The sequence below is a fragment of the Haematobia irritans genome, chromosome 3 (genome assembly GCF_050003625.1).
Source record: "Haematobia irritans isolate KBUSLIRL chromosome 3, ASM5000362v1, whole genome shotgun sequence".
NCBI classification, from domain to species: Eukaryota; Metazoa; Arthropoda; class Insecta; order Diptera; family Muscidae; genus Haematobia; species Haematobia irritans.
The window spans coordinates 184,666,536-184,679,061 of NC_134399.1; positions in this window are offsets into that span (position 1 = coordinate 184,666,536).

Below are 12,526 nucleotides of genomic sequence, written 5' to 3' on the forward strand. Positions count from 1 at the left end.
CATATCGGTCCACTTTTACATATAGCCTCCATATAAACCGATCCCCCGATTTGGCTTGCGGAGCCTCTAAGAGAAGCGATCCGGCAGAAATTTGGTACATGGTGTTGGTATATGTTCTCTAATGACCATGCAAAAATTGGTCCACATTGGCCCATAATTATATATAGCCCCCATATAAACCGATCCCCAGATTTGTCCTCCGGAGCCTCTTAGAGGAGCAAAAGTCATTCGATCCGATTGAAATTTGGTACGTGGTGTTAGTATATTGTCTCTAACAACCATGCCAACAGTGGTCCATATCGGTCCATAATTATATATAGCGCCCATATAAGCCGATCCCCATATTTAACCTCCGGACCCTCTTAGAGAAGTAAAATTCATCCGATTCGGTTGAAATTTGTTACGTGGTGTTAGTATATGGTCTCTGACAACCATGCAAGAATTGGTCCACATCGGTCCATAATTATATATAGCCCCCATATAAATTGATCCCCAGATTTGTCCTCCGGAGCCTCTTGGAGGAGCTAAATTCATCCGAACCGGTTGAAATTTGGAACATGGTGTTAGAATGTGGTCTCTATCAAACATGCAAGAATTGGTCCATATCGGTCAATAATTATATATAGCCCCCATATAAACCGTTCCGCAGATTTGATCTCCGGAGCCTCTTGGAGGAGCAAAATTCATCCGATCCGGTTGAAATTTGCATAAGGCCGCTTATAACCATGCCATAATTGGTCCATATCGGTCTATAGTTATATATAGCTGATCCCCAATCACACAAAAATTGGTGTATATCGGTTCATAATCATGGTTGCCACATGGTTGCCACCAAAAATAATCTACCAAAATTTTATTTCTATAGAAAATTTTGTCAAAATTTTATTTCTAAAAAAATTTAGTCTAAATTTTATTTCTATAGAAAATTTTACAAAATTTAATTCTATAGAAAATTTTGCAAAATTTTATTTCTCTATAATATTTTGCAAACTTTTATTTCTATAGAAAACTTTGCAAAATTGCATTTCTATTGATAATTTTTTCAAAAAATTATTTATATAGAAAATTTTGTCAAAATTTTATTTCTATAAAAAAATTGTCAAAAAAATTTATTTCTATAAAAAATTTAGTCAACATTTTATTTCTATAAAAAATTTAGTCAAAATTTTATTTTTATAAAAAATTTAGTTCGGTCGGGTAGAATATTAAGTACCCATCACTAAATAAATAAATAAAAACTGCGGTTTCTAGAAGCCCAAGGAGTTAAATCGGGAGATCGGTCTATTTGGAGGGCAGCAAAACATGGGCTGTCGAGTCGAGCCAATTTTGCTGGACTCCGACTCCAGCATTTGTCATAAGCCTCGACTCCGACTCCGGGTAATATAACTAAATTTCATTTTAATACCACTAATTTGTACTTCTATTGTGGGGGGTACCGTTAATGCGAGCTATTTAAAGGTTTATATTCCCACATGCATGAATTTGAACCTGAACCGGTTTAGACAAAATTGTATACACTTGTACAAAATCTATGTACATAAAATTTAAATCTAACGTTATGGGACGAAACACAATTTTAGTAAAAAACAAATAAGGAAAGTCTGAAGTTGGACGAGCCGACTATAATATATTTACTCTGCACAAGTTTGTATTTTAGACCTACATTTCGATAAAATCTCAAATACTTCATATTTTAAGAAAATTTGCTATAGAAATAAAATTTGGAGAACATTTTCTGTAGAAATAAAATTTTGACCAAAATATCTATAGAAATAAAATTTTGACAATTTTTTTATAGAAATAAAATTTTGACAAAATTTTCTATATAAATAATTTTTTGAAAAAATTTTCAATAGAAATAAAATTTTGCAAAATTGTCTATAGAAATAAAAGTTTGCAAAATTTTGTATAGAAATAAAAGTTTGCAAATACAATTTTAGTAAAAAACAAATAAGGAAAGTCTGAAGCTGGACGGGTCGACTATAATAAACTCTGCACAAGTTTGTATTTAGATCTACATTTCGATAAAATCTCAAATACTTCAAATTTTGAGAAAATTTGCTATAGAAATAAAATTTTGCGAAAATTTTCTGTAGAAATAAAATTTTGACCAAAATATTTATAGAAATAAAATTTTGACAATTTTTTATAGAAATAATTTTTTGAAAAAATTATCAATAGACATAAAAGTTTGCAAAATTTTCTATAAAAATAAAAGTTTGCAAAATTTTGTATAGAAATAAAATTTTGCAAAATTTTCTGTAGAATTAAATTTTGCAAAATTTTCTATAGAAATAACATTTTTCCAAAATTTTCTATAGAAATAAAAGTTTGACTAAATTTTTTATAGAAATAAAATTTTTACAAAATTTTCTATAGAAATAAAATTTTGACTAAATTTTTTATAAAAATAAAATTTTTACAAAATTTTCAATAGAAATAAAATTTTGAAAAATTTTTCTATAGAAATAAATTTTTACAAGAACTTTCTATAGAAAAAATTTAGACAAAATTTTCTATAGAAAAAATTTTGACAAAATTTTCTATAGAAATAAATTTTTGAACAAATTTTCTTTCAATATTCGACATATGTATATAGGTATATGGTCTTAAAATAAAATTAAAAAAAATGAAATCGGTTGGTCGAAATATTTCAAATAATTGGTAGTGGGCATTCAAATGGATCGATTCAGCCCATCTGCTAGCCTTACATTCTAGGAAACATAAAATGATCTCCGTAATTGGAAGTTGCTTTTCACTTACAGTCATACCGTGCATTGATCTAATGAATAACTCAATGGAAACTAATTTGCGTAAAAACTTGTTTAGTTACAAAAATGTGAAGTGTTTTAAAAAAAATAGTTTATCCGGAGTCGGAGTCGAGCAAAATTTTTACGACTCCGACTCCAGCAAAATCATCACACTCCGACTCCACAGCCCTGGTTGATACACACCATATTCGGCTAACATATTTGTGGTAATAAAATACCTCTAGGTTTCCAAGTTCTGGCAAAGTGGATAAAAACTACGGATTCTAGAAGCCCAAAAATAAAATCGCGATATCGGTCTATACCAAAACATGGGCCGATACGAACCATTTTCGACACACCTCTTTAAGGTCCCAAAATACCTCTAGATTTCCAATTTCAGGCAAATCTCATAGTAAATACAGTTTCTAGATGCCCAAGAAATAAAATCGGGAGATCGGTCTATATGGGGCTATACCAAAACATGGACCGATACTCACCATTTTTGGCACACCCCTTTATGGTCATAAAATACCTCTAGATTTCAAATTTCAGGCAAATTGGATAAAAAGTACGATTTCTATAAGCTCAAGACCCCAAATCGGGAGGTCGGTTTATATGGGGACTATATCAAAACCTGGACCGATATAGCCCATCTTCGAACTTGACCTGCCTGCAGACAAAAGACGAGTTTGTGCAAAATTTCAGCACGATTGCTTCATTATTGAAGACTGTAGCGTGATTACAACAGACAGACAGACAGACGGACATCGTTATATCGTCTTAGAATTTCTCCCTGATCAAGAATATATATACTTTATACAGTCGGAAATCAATATTTCGATGTGTTACAAACGGAATGACAAACTTATTATACCCCCGTCACCATTCTATGGTGGTGGGTATAAAAATTATTTGTTAAAATATCAGAAAATGGTTTAAATCACATTTGCATCATACATTTAAAAGTGAAACAAATTCAATGCAAGTGCTGTTAAAATGGTGGACATTGGCCCTATGACAAGCCGTTGTTAAATTCATTGCTTCTGTGCCAATTTTGCACCACTTCCGAACATGTTCACTACTTTCTAAACTTTTGCACTACTTTTTTGCCGACGATTTTTTTCGCTGGGATTTACACAGGTTTGTCCTGGGTCAGAAGTCATATTTTTAAGCATTTGCTGCATTGGTTTTGTATTCATTTTTAAGATATGACGCTTTTTCGGGCTCAATTTTAAATTCGGACTCTATTTAAAAAAAAGGCTTACAAAAATAAAAATTTTATTTACTTTTTCACTTTCAATTTTCACTTTCAATTTTGCACCACTTCCGAACATGTTCACTACTTTCTAAATTTTTGCACTACTTTTTTGCCGACGATTTTTTTCGCTGGGATTTACACAGGTTTGTCCTGGGTCAGAAGTCATATTTTTAAGCATTTGCTGCATTGGTTTTGTATTCATTTTTAAGATATGACGCTTTTTCGGGCTCAATTTTAAATTCGGACTCTATTTTAAAAAAAAGGCTTACAAAAATAAAAATTTTATTTACTTTTTCACTTTCAATATTGCATATTTTATGGCAAGTTTGACGTCTGTCATGAATTGGATCGGAACACTATCAATTTTTTCTGGGAATTTCCATTATTGTATTTATCATTGCTGTATTTTTTATGCAGTAAAGATTAGAAAATTTTAAGTTATTATGAAAAATGCTTAAAAAATTATTTTTATATATAAGCTCAAAACAACTTCCCAGCAAAACAAGCGTCGCCACAAATGTAGTGAAAATGTTCCTTTTGGATACGGAAGTAGTGCAAAATTGGCGCAGAAGCGATGGATTTAACATGGGCTTGTCATAGGATGGATGTCCACCATTTCAACAACACTGAATTTGCATCACTTCCTACGCTGTGATTCGAATTCAATGTTTTGGTGTGAATTAAAAAATTTTGTCATATTTTACCAAATAAAAAATTTTTATAATTTTTTTATGATCTAAAGCTTGGGCGAAACGTTTGAATTAAAATACTTCGAAAAATTCGCCATATTTCCTGAATGGATTTAGAATTTTTTTTTCGACAATACTTTATTTTTAACCTTTTTCAAACAAAAAAAAAATTAAATTTACCCATTAAAAATAAGAAAAAAGCGAGTTTTAAATAATTGAATTAAAAGAACTTCCTGTGTAGTTAAAATAAAGAATATCTTTGGGAGTATATCTTTTGGAAATGCTTTTAAAGCTGTGCCTTTGGAAGAACTTCCAATTTTTTTTGCTGGGTGCTTTTAAAGCTGTGTCTTTGGAAGAACATCAAATTTTTTTTTGCTGGGTTCTTCTGAAGTTATAAGTAAACCCATCTATGGAAGAGCATTTTTTGATGGACATTAAAAGAGATGACATTTTTTGATAGATTTTACTGTTTTAAGTTATGTTATAATTGATATGTTTGTACAAATTTATTTCGGCAAAGGCCGGCTATCATAAACCTTTTTTCGGAAGGTTCAAGTGTGGTTCACTTTGGGTTTAGTGAACTGCCTGAATTTATTCTGATAATTGGTTGATAGTTTTTCTGCAAGTAGAGGATGCTGATGAGGAATGTGGTAATTCCGGAACGTGCGTCCATCCAACCATCTTGCAGTCTATAGAAATAAATTTGACAATCATTCTTTTCCTCTGTTGGTTAAACTACACTTGTAGTTTAGTCAATGCATGGTTTTAAGCTGAAATCAAAAATAACAAAATTATTGAAGAATAAATCAACAATAACAAAACAAAACAAATAAAATAAAAATGTAAGAAAGAAAAGTTGGTGAAAATAAAAAAGTCAAACAGATTTGGTTGAACCCATTTATAAATACCTAATTTCCCAAGCAATACAAAGGATTTCAAAATGGAGTACTATGATAAGACCAAGCAGAATTCAGGTGATCAAAATTTGCCCTTCTTCCAAATAGCATGTTGGGGATCCAAACTACTGATTTGGAAGCTTTTTCTGCTGGGAATCCATGAAACTATACAATATGCCATATTTTCGTTGCTAGTGTGCAACCTTCATATCCGAATGGACTTATACAACGCGAAATACAGATAAATAACACTATCTAGTGGAACTAAATGCGTTTCTTTTTAGAACACCTAATATTTGTTTCTTTCTTTTGTTTTTTTTTTCACATTTTTTCATAATTATCCACACAGACTATAGGTTCCACAAAACGTCTTACTTTCACTTCAACTATTCTTATACTAACTTAATTTCCTTTATACAAGACTCACAGGCATATCAAAAGTTTCGCCCCTTTATAACTGTTAGTGAATGGCATGACAAATGTATCATTTATCATATAAATTTACACCTAAAATTAGCAACGCCTTCACGAAAATTGTCTCAAAATTACATGGTATTTGGTTATGGGCTAAGGAATGACATTACTCAAATTCATAAACTTTTTGCTAGTAAATTAACTCAATTCTAATTATAAGTTATACAAGTAGATTTATTTCATGATAAGATTTCCATTAAAATAAAATGCTAAGGGTCATGTAATGAGTGATAGTCAATGGTAGCTACAACAAAAAGATGACTCTTTTTTTTGTATCGTAGAAAATTGGGAATTTCCTCAGAAGACTGCTACAAAGTTTGGTCGCATAGCACGAATCCGACCTTCAAGGACGATATAAATTTTAAGACTTTTATATATCGTTCTTCCTTTTATCTCGCTGGGCGTGTTGCATATTTAATGCTTAGAATATTCACTTACTATCTTTAAGCTTCGTACACTGAAAGACATTTTAGCAAAATATTTCCTATTAAAATTGGTTAGTTTTTTTTTGCAGCGCTTCCCAAATGTGGGGCACCACGAGGTTCCAGGGTGCCCCCCATTTGGGGGGAACCCTGTGGTAAGCATATTTTATCCACATCGAAATTATGTTTGGAACTAGGTTTTAGATCTACTCCAAATACTTCTAAACTTGAGTACTCTGGAGAAGCACGATTGGGGTAGTGATCTAACTAACTTAAATTTGGCTTCTGGGGCATATAAGTACATATCAAGCGAAAGATATATATGGGAGCTTTATATAAATCTGAAGCGATAGCTTCCAAAATCAAGAGGGTTCTATTCTGAACCAAGGGAGCCACCGTGGTGCAATGGTTACCATGCCCGCCTTGCATACACAAGGTCGTGAGTTCGAATCCTACTTCGACCGAACACCAAAAAGTTTTTCAGCGATGGATTATCCCACCTCAGTAATGCTGGTGACATTTCTGAGGGTTTCAAAGCTTCTCTAACTCGGCTATAAAATGGAGGTCCCTTGTCATTGAGCTTAACATGGTGATAAGGGAGAAGTTCACCAATGTGGTATCACAATGGACTGAATAGACTAAGTGAGCCTGATACATCGGGCAGCCACCTAACCTAACCTATTCTGAACCAAAACACATACTTGTGCCAAATTTGAAGTCAATTAGACTAGAACTGTTACACTAAAAAAAAGTGAACTCTCTATCATGTTTTTAAAATATCATGTTTTTAAAATACGAATGCAAATTTAGCTTAGCATAGAAGATGCATTTCTCTAATATAAAGTTTTTTTCCTTGTCCAAAAGGCGATAAACTTTTCAATGAAGTCATATTGTCCTTATAATTAAGTGATTTGACTTAAAAATGGGTATCATAAGATGAAAGAAAAATTTTTTGAGGTAAGGCCAACTTGACTTTAATAATTAAGAAAAATTCTTTAACATTAATGAAATTGTCTTTAATTTTTTGCATCTTGTCTACAAAGCAAAAAATCGTTCAAAAATAGGTCATGTTTTTCGACACTTTATTTTAAAGACGTTCTTTACTTGAAACATAGCATAATTTCTACTGGAAGTCGAGTCTGAATGTGGAAAGTAAAGTTGTCGTTACCTCGTTCTTAATGGACTTTGATAGCATATGAAGCTGAAAAAAACGAAAAAATTTTGCTTCCTAGAAGCAAGTACACAAAACCTAAGTTTAAAAGAAAATTGTATCTTAAAAGTATCCTTACTTTTATTCTCCTCTTCTTTGGCTCGGAATCAATACCAAAATTGTTAAAGTAAAGACAAAATCTTTGGAACCGGGCATGCTTTTTTTTCAGTGCACTAAAGCCAATTTAACTTTATTTTAGTTCATGGAATTTTTATTATGTTTGGAGAAAGTTTCCTTTACTCTAATAATTTTTTGTTTACTTGCTTTGAATTAACTAAAACCGAGGAAAAAAATATACTCAAATGAAGCATAAAGATTAACTAAATTCGTGTTTTCCACAAAATAGTTCAGAATTTCTTTAAATTTGTACATTTTACCAAATATGCGTCCATCATGAACTTCATATGTCACTAAAGACATTCTTGCAATTTTGAACTCTAAATTTTTCCTTCAAACTACAAAATTTTCTTTAACAAGTGAAAAAATTTTGTTATGTCTAATAAATTTTCTCGAATTTGTCGAAAAATATTTACTTATTTTTATGACATCGGGGTGATGCCAACGTTTGTAATACTGTTTGGTTAAAATTTTCTACAAATATTCAAAATTTTCTAAAATTAACCGAAAGTTTTCTTCCTGGTGAGTTCACTGTTTTTTCAGTACCTACACTTTGATCACAAAAATGTATTCACAGGCAGACGGACTGACGTACATGGCTAGATCGACTCAAGGGCCCACCCTGAGCATTATTGCCTTGGCTGCTCTTTCCAGAAATATATCGACCTTAGAGTTATCCAATTGTTGTACAGAACCATAAAGTTCGATAGCCCTCTGTATTTGAGCCCTAAATTTGTTTTTTGCAATTCAGTTAGAACTTTTGCCCTTGTTATGCCTCTGTTCCGATCACTAGTCATACAGCGCTCTTTTCAGGTAAGGGCTTTAAGGCTTTGGATTTCGCTTGTTCCCTATGAGCTTCGAAATGTATCTTTGTCATGTTGCGGATTCAAAGAAAACATTTTAGCTAAGCTTTGATATAATTGAACTGTTTTGGCTCACATTTGTTCATCCTTGTCATTGGAAACAAGCAATATTTTACAAATTAAAATATTTTGTCTCTACACGCTCACAAAAAATCGCTTCTGTAACATATACTCCCAAACATATTTTGCTTCAAGCATATATATTTTTGGGTATTGTCCAAACATTTATATGTTTGATCTCTTCCAATATATAATATGTTTGAAAGCATATTGGTCTAAACAATATATGTTTGGGTAGTCTAAGTTCCAAACATTTTGTATTTTTGCATCCAAATTCAATAATGTTGTCTTCCAAAAAACAATATGTTATTATGTGAACATATAATATGTTTGGAAGCATTTTGCACCCAAAAATATTATATGCTTAAAAAAAATTCTCCCAAACAATATTGTGCTCAAAATTTTATTTATTTATTTATTTATTTATTTACAATCATAATGAATTATGAAAATAAACAGGTAATATAGGTGCTAACAACATAGGTTTTCGACCTGAATGCTCAAAATTTTGTTTCTGCCCAATTGTATATTCCCCCACATCTTTCTCACTTCCACGAGATTTTTTAGTTCTTAGCACTTTTTTCTGTGATACAAACATTGTAGAAGAAATTATTCAATTTTATGATTTTTTATTTTAATTTTACCTTTTGCCGGACGGGGATTCGAACAGCGGACCACACAGTTTCTAAGGATCAAAGAAGTAGCTGATCAATTGCCCAAGGAAAAATAAAATGTTAATTTTGTAATAACAAGCAACAACCACCAACTTAATTCAATATCGCTCCCTTTTAATAGCGCTCCAAGCTACTAAACACATATATGTTTATAGGCTATTTCTAAATTAATATATGTTTGCATCCAAGCATATTATATTTACAAACATTTTATGTCCCAAACATAATATGTTCTAACATATTAACATATATGTCCCAAAGATGTTATGCTAGTTTATGAACATTATATGCTTGCACTCAAAAATATTGTGTTTAAAAATTTGTGTTCCAAACATATAATGTTTATAGCCAAACATATGAAAAACAGTCTTTTTCATCCGTGTATTTGTTTTAAAAGTCGTTATAATTGGTATTTTTTAAGATTTTTTATTTAAGTTATTTTAGTGTCGTTTGTAGTACTTGTAATCATTTAGGCCCGGCTGGCCTTCTGGATTATAAATAAATAAAATGAAATGAAATAATTTTGGAACTTCACTATTCACAAATCAAATAGGCAAAGAAAAAGTCCTCTCCCTGGCCAAATATCGAAAAATATACATTGAAAAAATATTGTCGTGAGGCCAAAGATTTCATGTCCTTCAAATACGAATACGAATTTTGCGTAACAGCATAGAAGACGCATTTCTCTGATATAAAGTTTTTTTCTTGTCCAAAAGTCGATAAACTTTTCAATGAAGTCTTTTTGAAATGACTGTCATTTGTCTATACTTCTAATATATATCTATCTAGTCGAACTTTAACTTATCTAGTCTAACTATATAGGAACAAAAACCTTTATATATATCACCCAACACATTTGACGGATTTGATATAGTATCGAAAATATGGATTTACAGAGTGATGCAGAGTATAATACAGTTGGCCCCGCCCGACTTTGGACTTTCCTTACTTGTTGTTTACTAACATTGTGCTTAGGATTAGCCAATTTAAATTTGAAGTCTACCGATTTTCAAAGAAATATGAAAACATAAACATTTATATAACTCCTCACCAATTTAGATTGAGGTGGTATCGAAAATCGGCCCCGCCCGACTTTAGACTTTCCTTACTTGTTTTATGTTTAAATAGTGGCAGCCGAGTCCGAACGGCGTTCTATATTACAGTGAAACCACTTAGAGAAGCTTTGAAACATTAAGAAATGTCACCAACATTACTGAAGTGGGATAATCCAACGCTGAAAAACTTCTTGGTGATTGGTCGAAACTGGTTTCGAAACTACGACCCTGTGTATGCAAGGCGGGCATGCTTACCACGGTGCCTAGGTATTTAACTTTCCTGTATGTTACGAAGTAGGGTATTTTTAACCCACCATTTTCCCCATCATACTCCCCTTCTATTCCAATTATATTCCTATGCTAACTTCACTGTAAAAAAAGCATACTCGGTTCCAAAGATTTTGTCTTTACTTTAAAAAATTTGGTATTGATTCCGAGCCAAAGAAGCGGAGAATACAAGTAAGGATACTTTTAAGACACAATTCTCTTTTAAATTTAGGTTTTGTGTACTTGCTTCTAGGAAGCAAATTTTAATTTTTCGCTTTCTCAGCTTTTTTTCTTCATATGCTATCAAAGTCCTTTAAAAACGAGTTAACGGCAACTTTATTTTCCAAGTTAGGACTCGACATCCAGTAGAAATTATGCTATGTTTGAAGTAAAAAACTTCTTTAATATAAAGTTTTGAAAAACATGTCCTATATTTGAACGATTTTTTGCTTTGTAGTCAAGATGCAAAAAGACAACAAATTTAAAGACAATTTCATTAAATTTAAAGAATTTTTCTGAATTATTAAATTCAAGTTGACCTTAGCCTATAAATTTTTTCTTTCATGTTAAGATACCCATTTTTAAGTCAAATCACTTAATTATAAGTACAATACGACTTCATTGAAAAGTTTATCGACTTTTGGACAAGGAAAATAACTTTATTTTAGAGAAATGCGTCTTCAATGCTAAGCAAAATTTGTATTCGTATATTAAAGACATGAAATCTTTGACCTCACGACAATATTTTTTTCAGTGTTCTTATGGAGATTGCATACGAGAATTATTCCTCCCAAATTGAACCATTTCACTGTGCATGATCCTCTCATAAAACTAAAATTGTAATAGTTTAAGTAAACTAACGGCCATTTTAATATAACTCCGTTAGGTTTTAAATGCCAGTTAACATAAAGTAAATTGCAAATATTGTCTCTCTGGTTATCTTTAACTGAAACATTGTCATCAGTTAAATTCCTAACTGGCATATGGAACATATAGGCAAGATGATAGATGTGTCTATGGAACGGTTTAAAAGTTCGTTAGCTAAAGTAGCACTAACGGAGCTTCATGAAAATGGGGGTAAATAAACATAAATCAAATATATCATCAATAAAACAAAGAAATTTCATGTATTCCACATATCCTTAAAGATTGTTTACATTTGACTTGAAGTCTTATCATGATTCGTTCGTCCACTCAAATGGCTAATAGAATTTTCTATACAATTACCAAAACTATTACATTATGACCTTAACCCCTTACCCAATAACTGTGTTATTAGTACCCATCTTCTGTTTCGATTGTGGAATGATAATTTTACGTCGTTTTTGAAAGTACTTAAGACAATAGTAAGTGGATACTCTTCAAAAATCAATTATTCAGTAACAAGTTGATCAAGGCAAAACAACGTATAAATCGTATTAGAATGTATTTCGTATATACACTAACTATAGTTTTCACTATAAGTTTTGGAATAGCATTTGCAAATATCGTGGAACCCAATGAAAATCTTTTGATTTCCCTACGAATTGTTATCAATGAAGCTATGGTCTACGATCCCTTTATGTTCTATGCAAACTTCAATGCTTCCTCTAAGGAATATCAATATTATTTTAATCAATTTATTGATAAATTGCTCAACGGAGTTCGATATCGGGCCATAAAAATTCTTGTACAACATCAAAAAATGTTATATCACATACGCCACAGTGAAGTGCTTTTGTTCGGAGGAATTGAATGGCTTGAGTAAGTAGCGATTGGATATTAAAATAATGAATTAATAAGAATAAAATT